Below are 8,098 nucleotides of genomic sequence, written 5' to 3' on the forward strand. Positions count from 1 at the left end.
TTTGACAATTCCTCACAGAGAAGCGAGAGGAACATCTCAAACTTTAATGTGCACATAAATCACTTGGTCGCTTGTTAAAATGCAGGCTCTAATTCAGGAGGTCTGAGGCAGGACCTGAGATCTGCATTTCAAACAAGATTCCAGGCGATGCCCATACTGCTGACCTGTGGACCACATTTTGAGGGGCAAAGCTTGCCTGGGTTCTCATTTTAAGCTTAAATGAGATAATACACATGAAGTTCTCAGTACAGTTCCTGGCACACAGTAAGCATTCAATAACTATAAGTTGATCTGATTATGGTTGTTTCTGTTGGTATAGTGAACTTTAACTTATCGGGCTCCAAGCTACTGATTGGGTATTCTATAAGATCTTCTTTAAAATGTTCTGAAAAGCTCTTGAAAGAGCATGGCAATGGGCAAAGCAGTGTGACATGAATTACAATTCTCGTGTTACCCTTTCGTCACACCTTGAAACCTCTTTAAGACCATTTAGGATAATCTTTTAGGATAGGTAAGATAACTGTCCTATTTAGTAGATGGAATTATGAGAATCTAATGAAACTACATGTGAGAAAGTTCTCTAACGTAAACACTAGAGTACTGTGTGCACTGGTAGTCATGGTATTTCTGCAGACATAGGAAGATTTTCCAGCCACTCTCCCTTCATGACTCCACCCTCAGAGTTTAAGAACTGTTGGTGGCCTCTTAGGTCAGAAGGCACAAAGGGTAATGAGGCCCAGCCTTTGACACTGGGTAAGAGAAATGGGCTCAAGCCATGTTCAGTGCTGCTTCTACTCAGTTTACACAAGTCATAGAAGAGAAGGAGAGTTGTTAGGAAAAGAAATTGTAGAACAGAGATAAAATGCCAGGACAGGAGATGGTTCCAAGATGGCTGAATAGGAACAGCTCCAGCCTCCAGCTCCCAGTGTGAGTGACACAGAAGATAGGTGATTTCTGCATTTCCAACTGAGGTACCGGGTTCATCTCACTGGGGCGTGTCGGACAGTGGGTGCAGCCCAACAAGCAAGAGCTGAAGAAGGGTGAGGCATTGCCTCATCCAAGAAGCGCAAGGGGGAAGAGAATTCCCTTTCCTAGCCAAGGGAAACTGTGACACAAAACACCTGGAAAATCGAGTAACTCCCACCCCAATACTGCGCTTTACCAAGGGTCTTAGCAAACGGGCACACCAGGAGATTATATCCCACACCTGGCTGGGAGGGTCCCACGCCCACGGAGCCTCCCTCATTGCTAGCACAGCAGTCTGTGATCTAAGGGCAAGGCAGCAGTGAGCCTGGGGAAGGGGCGCCCGCCATTGCTGAGGCTTAAGTAGGTAAATAAAGCCGCTGGGAAGTTCGAACTGGGTGGAGCTCACAGCAGCTCAAGGACACCTGCCTGTCTCTGTAGACTCCACCTCTGGGGACAGCGCTTAGCCAAACAAAAGGCAGGAGAAACCTGTGCAGATTTAAATGTCCCTGTCTGACAGCTTTGAAGAGAGTAATGGTTCTCCCAGCATGGAGTTTGAGATCTGAGAATGGACAAACTGCCTGCTGAAGTGGGTCCCTGACCCCCAAGTAGCCTAACTGGGAGACACCTCCAACTAGGGGCAGTCTGACACCTGACACCTCACACGGCCAGGTACCCCTCTGAGATGAAGCTTCCAGAGGAATGATCAGGCAGCATTTTGCTGTTCAGCAATATTCATTCTTCTCCAGCCTCCGCTGCTGATACCCAGGCAAGCAGGGTCTAGAGTGGACCTCAAGGAAACTCCAACAGACCAGCAGCTGAGGGTCCTGACTGTCAGAAGGAACCTAACAAACAGAAGGGATATCCACACCAAAACCCCATCTGTACGTCACCATCATCAAAGACCAAAGGTAGATAAAACCACAAAGATGGGGAAAAAGCAGAGCAGAAAAGGTGAAAATTCAAAAAATCAGAGCACCTCTCCCCCTCCAAAGGAACGCAGCTCCTCACCAGTAACAGACCAAAGATGGATGGAGAATGACTTTCACAAGTTGAGAGAAGAAGCCTTCAGATGATCAAACTTCTCTGAGCTAAAGGAGGAAGTTCAAACCCATTGCAGAGAAGCTAAAAACGTTGAAAAACGATTTGACAAATCACTAACTAGAATAACCAATGTAGAGAAGACCTTAAATGACCTGATAGAGCTGAAAACCATGACAGGAGAACTATGTGCAAATGCACAAGCTTCAACTGGAGGAAAGGGTATCAGTGATTGAAGATCAAATGAATGAAATGAAGCAAGAAGAGAAGTTTAGAGAAAAAAGAGTAAAAGGAAATGAACAAAGCCTCCAAGTAACATGGGACTATGTGAAAAGATCAAATCTACATCTGACTGGTTTACCTGAGAGTGATGGGGAGAATGGAACCAAGTTGGAAAACACTCTGCAGGATATTATCCAGGAGAACTTCCCCAACCTAGCAAGGCAAGCCAACATTCAAATTCAGAAAATATATAGAATGCCAGAAAGATACTCCTCAAGAAGAGCAACTCCAACATACATAATTGTCAGATTCACCAGGTTGAAATAAAGGAAAAAATGTTAAGGGCAGCCAGAGAGAAAGGTCGGGTTACCCACAAAGGGAAGCCCATCAGACTAAAGGCGGATCTCTCGGCAGAAACTCTCCAAGCCAGAATAAAGTGGGGGCCAATATTCAACATTCTTAAAGAAAAGAATTTTCAACCCAGAATTTCATATCCAGCCAAACTAAGTTTCAGAAGTGAAGGAGAAGGATAAATAAAATCCTTTACAGACAACCAAATGCTGAGAGATTTTGTCACCAGCAGGCCTGCCCTACAAGAGCTCCTGAAGGAAGCACTAAACATGGAAAGGAACAACCGGTACCTGGTACCAGCCACTGCAAAAACATGCCAAAATGTAAAGACCATTGATGCTAGGAGGAAATTGCATCAACTAATGAGCAAAATAACCAGCTAACATCATAATGACAGGATCAAGTTCACACGTAACAATATTAACCTTAAATGTAAATGGGCTAAATGCTCCAATTAAAAGACACAGACCGGCAAACTGGATAAAGAGTCAACACCCATCAGTTTGCTGTATTCAGGAGACCCATCTCGCATGCAGAGACACACATAGCTCAAAATAAAGGGATGGAGGAAGATCTACCAAGCAAATGGAAAACAAAAAAGGCAGGGGTTGCAATCCTAGTCTCTGATAAAACAGACTTTAAACCAACAAAGATCAAAAGAGACAAAGAAGGCCATTACATAATGGTAAAAGGATCAATACAACAAGAAGAGCTAACTATCCTAAATATATATGCACCCAATACAGGAGCACCCAGATTCATAAAGCAAGTCCTTAGAGACTTACAAAGAGACTTAGACTCCCACACAATATTAAGGGGAGACTTTAACACCCCATTGTCAACATTAGACAGATCAACGAGACAGAAAGTTAACAAGGATATCCAGGAATTGAACTCAGCTCCGCACCAAGCAGACCTAATAGACATCTACAGAACTCTCGACTCCAAATCAACAAAATACACACTCTTCCCAGCACCACGTCGCACTTATTCCAAAATTGACCACATAGTTGGAAGTAAAGCACTCCTCAGCAAATGTACAAGAACAGAAATTATAACAAACTGTCTCTCAGACCACAGTGCAATCAAACTAGAACTCAGGATTAAGAAACTCACTCAAAACTGCTCAACTACATGGAAACTGAACAACCTGCTCCTGAATGACTAGTGGCCACATAACAAAATGAAGGGAGAAATAAAGATGTTCTTTGAAATCAATGAGAACAAAGATACAACATACCAGAATCTCTGGGACACATTTAAAGCAGTGTGTACGGGGAAATTTATAGCACTAAATGCCCACAAGAGAAAGCAGGAAAGATCTAAAATCGACACCGTAACATCACAATTAAAAGAACTAGAGAAGCAAGAGTAAACACATTCAAAAGCTAGCAGAAGGTAAGAAATAACTAAGAGCAGAGCAGAACTGAAGGAGATAGAGACACAAAAAACCCTCCAAAAAATCAATGAATCCAGGAGCTGGTTTTTTGAAAAGATCAACAAAATTGATAGACCACTAGCAAGACTAATAAAGAAGAAAAGAGAGAAGAATCAAAAACGCAATAAAAAAATGATAAAGGGGATATCACCACCAATCCCACAGAAACACAAACTACCATCAGAGATTACTATAAACACCTCTATGCAAATAAACTAGAAAACCTAGAAGAAATGGATAAATTCCTGGACACATACACCCTCCCAAGACTAAACCAGGAAGAAGTTGAATCCCTGAATAGACCAATAACAGGCTCTGAAATTAAGGCAATAATTAGTAGCCTACCAACCAAAAACAGTCCAGGACCAGACGGATTCACAGCCGAATTCTACTGGAGGTACAAAGAGGAGCTGGTACTATTCCTTCTGAAACTATTCCAATCAATAGAAAAAGAGGGAATCCTCCCTAACTCATTTTATGAGGCCAGCATCATCCTGATACCAAAGCCTGGCAGAGACACAACAAAAAAAGAATTTTAGACCAATATCCCTGATGAACATCAGTGCAAAAATCCTCAATACAATACTGGCAAACCAAATCCAGCAGCACATCAAAAAGCTTATCCACCACGATCAAGTTGGCTTCACCCCTAGGATGCAAGGCTGGTTCAACACACACAAATCAATAAATGTAATCCAGCATATAAACAGAACCAAACACAAAAACCACATGATTATCTCAATAGATGCAGAAAAGGCCTTTGACAAAATTCAACAGCCCTTCATGCTAAAAACTCTCAATAAACTAGGTATTGATGGAATGTATCTCAAAATAATAAGAGCTATTTATGACAAACCCACAGTCAATATCATACTGAATGGACAAAAACTGGAAGCATTCCCCTTGAAAACTGGCACAAAATGGGATGCCTTCTCTCACCACTCCTATTCAACATAGTGTTGGAAGTTCTGGCTAGGGCAATCAGGCAAGAGAAAGAAATAAAGGGTATTCAATTAGGAAGAGAGGAAGTGAAATTGTCCCTGTTTGCAGATGACATGATTGTATATTTGGAAAACCCCATCATCTCAGCCCCAAATCTCCTTAAGCTGATAAGCAACTTCAGCAAAGTCTCAGGATATAAAATCAATGTGCAAAAATCACAAGCAAGAGAAAGAAATAAAGGGTATTCAATTAGGAAGAGAGGAAGTGAAATTGTCCCTGTTTGCAGATGACATGATTGTATATTTGGAAAACCCCATCATCTCAGCCCCAAATCTCCTTAAGCTGATAAGCAACTTCAGCAAAGTCTCAGGATATAAAATCAATGTGCAAAAATCACAAGCATTCCTATACACCAATAACAGACAAACAGAGAGCGAAATCATGAATTAACTCCCATTCACAATTGCTTCAAAGAGAATAAAATACCAAGAAATCCAACTTACAAGGGATGTGAAGGACTTTTTCAAGGAGAACTACAAACCACTGCTCAATGAAATAAAAAGGACACAAACAAATGGAAGAACTTTCCATGCTCATGGATAGGAGAATCAATATCGTGAAAATGGTCATACTGCCCAAGGTAATTTATAGATTCAATGCCATCCCCATTAAGCTACCAATGTCTTTTTTCACAGAATTGGAAAAAACTACTTTAAAGTACATAGGGAACCACAAAAAAGCCCGCATTGCCAAGACAATCCTAAGCAAAAAGAACAAAGCTGGAGGCATCACGTTACCTAACTTCAAACAATACTACGAGGCTACGGTAACCAAAACAGCATGGTACTGGTAACAAAACAGAGATAAAGACCAATGGAACAGAACAGAGCCCTCAGAAATAATACTGCACATCTACAACCATCTGATCTTTGACAAACCTGATAAAAACAAGAAATGGGAAAAAGGATTCCCTATTTAATAAATGGTGCTGGGAAAACTGGCTAGTCACAAGTAGAAAGCTGAACCTGTATCCCTTCCATACACCTTATACAAAAATTAATTCAAGATGATTAGAGACTTAAATGTTAGACCTAAAACCATTAAAATCCCTGGAAGAAAATCTAGGCAATACCATTCAGGACATAGGCATGGCAAGGACTTCATGTCTAAAATACCAAAAGCAATGGCAACAAAAGCCAAAATTGACAAATGGGATCTAATTGAATTAAAGAGCTTCTGCACAGCAAAAGAAACTACCAGAGTGAACAAACAACCTACAGAATGGGAGAAAATATTTGCAATCTACTCATCTGACAAAGGGCTAATATCCAGAACCTACAAAGAACTCAAACAAATTTACAAGAAAAAAACAAACCCATCAAAAAGTGGGCAAAGGATACGAACAGACATTTCTCAAAAGAAAACATTTATGCAGCCAACAGACACATGAAAAAATGCTCATCATCACTGACCATCAGAGAAATGCAAATCAAAACCACAATGAGATACCATCTCACACCAGTTATAATGGTGATCATCAAAAAGTAGGGAAACAACAGGTGCTGGAGAGGATGTGGAGAAATAGGAACACTTTTACACTGTTGGTGGGACTGTAAACTAGTTCAACCATTGTGGAAGATGGTGTGGCGATTCCTCAAGGATCTAGAACTAGAATACCATTTGACCCAGCCATCCCATTACTGGGCATATACCCAAAGGATTATAAATCATGCTGCTATAAAGACACATGCACAAGTATGTTTATTGCGGCACTATTCACAATAGCAAATACTTAGAACCAACCCAAATGTCCATCAATGACAGACTGGATTAAGAAAATGTGACACATATACACCATGGAATACTATGCAGCCATAAAAAAGGATGAGTTCATGTCCTTTGCAGGAACATGGATGCAGCTGGAAACCATCATTCTCAGCAAACTATCACAAGAACAGAAAACCAAATACCGCATGTTCTCACTCATAGGTGGGAGTTGAACAATGAGAACACATGGACACAGGAAGGGGAATATCAGACACCGGGGCCTGTTGGGGGATGGGGGCCTAGGGGAGGGATAGCATTAGGAGATATACCTAATGTAAATGACGAGTTAATGGGTGCTGCTTACTAACACGGCACATGTATACATATGTAACAAACCTGCACGTTGTGCACACATACCCTAGAACATAAAGTATAATAAAAAAAGAAAAAAAAAAAAAAAGGCCAGGCCAGCTGACCCTAAACCCAGTTTCTTAACCCCTACACTATACTGCCTCCTATAAGTAATACAGAAATGATCAATCATATAAACTAGTAACAAATGCTGAAGGCAATGTAATGGTTAATATTAGGTGTCACCTTGCTAGGATTGAGGGATGCCTAGATGACTGTTAAGTATTGTTTCTGGGTGGGTCTGTGAGGGTGTTGCCAGAAGAGAATGGCATTTGGGTCAGTGGGCTGGGAGAGGAAGACCCACCCTCAGTTTGGGTGGGCACCATCCAATTGGCTGCCAGTGCAGCTGGAACAAAGCACGTAGAAGGAGGTAAGCAGCTTGCTGCGCCCTCTCACTCTTGCTGTCTCTGCATGCTGAGATCTTGCTTCCTCTCCTCCTGCCCTTGGACATCAGACTCTAGGTTCTTCAACTTTTGGGCTCTGGAAGTTGGACCATCAGCCTCCCAGGGGCTCTCTGGCCTTTGGATGCAAACGGAAGGTTGCACTGTAGGCTTCCCTAGTTTTGAGGCTTTAGGACTTGGACTGGGCCACTACCACCTTCTGTCTTTCCCCAGCTTGCAGATGGCCTAGTATGGGACTTCACTTTGTAATTGTGTCAGCTTTTAATCTGATAAACTCACACACACACACACACACACACACACACACACACACACACACACACCCTATTCGTTCTGTCCCTCTGGAGAACTAATATTGGCAATGAGCAGACGGCCCCAGATCTCAGTTCTCACTCTCAGAGGGTTAAGACCTCAAGAGTCAAATTCAGTCGGGGCCTGGGGAAAGAAAACAGAAGATCTTGAACATAATTTCCATTTGGGTCCTAGGCTAGAGAGAAAAAACAGGTCCTCCCAGCTCCTACCCTCCCCAGGACAGGAGCTACATGCAATCTGAAGTCACAAG

The sequence above is a fragment of the Chlorocebus sabaeus genome, chromosome 3 (assembly GCF_047675955.1).
Source record: "Chlorocebus sabaeus isolate Y175 chromosome 3, mChlSab1.0.hap1, whole genome shotgun sequence".
NCBI lineage: Eukaryota > Metazoa > Chordata > Mammalia > Primates > Cercopithecidae > Chlorocebus > Chlorocebus sabaeus.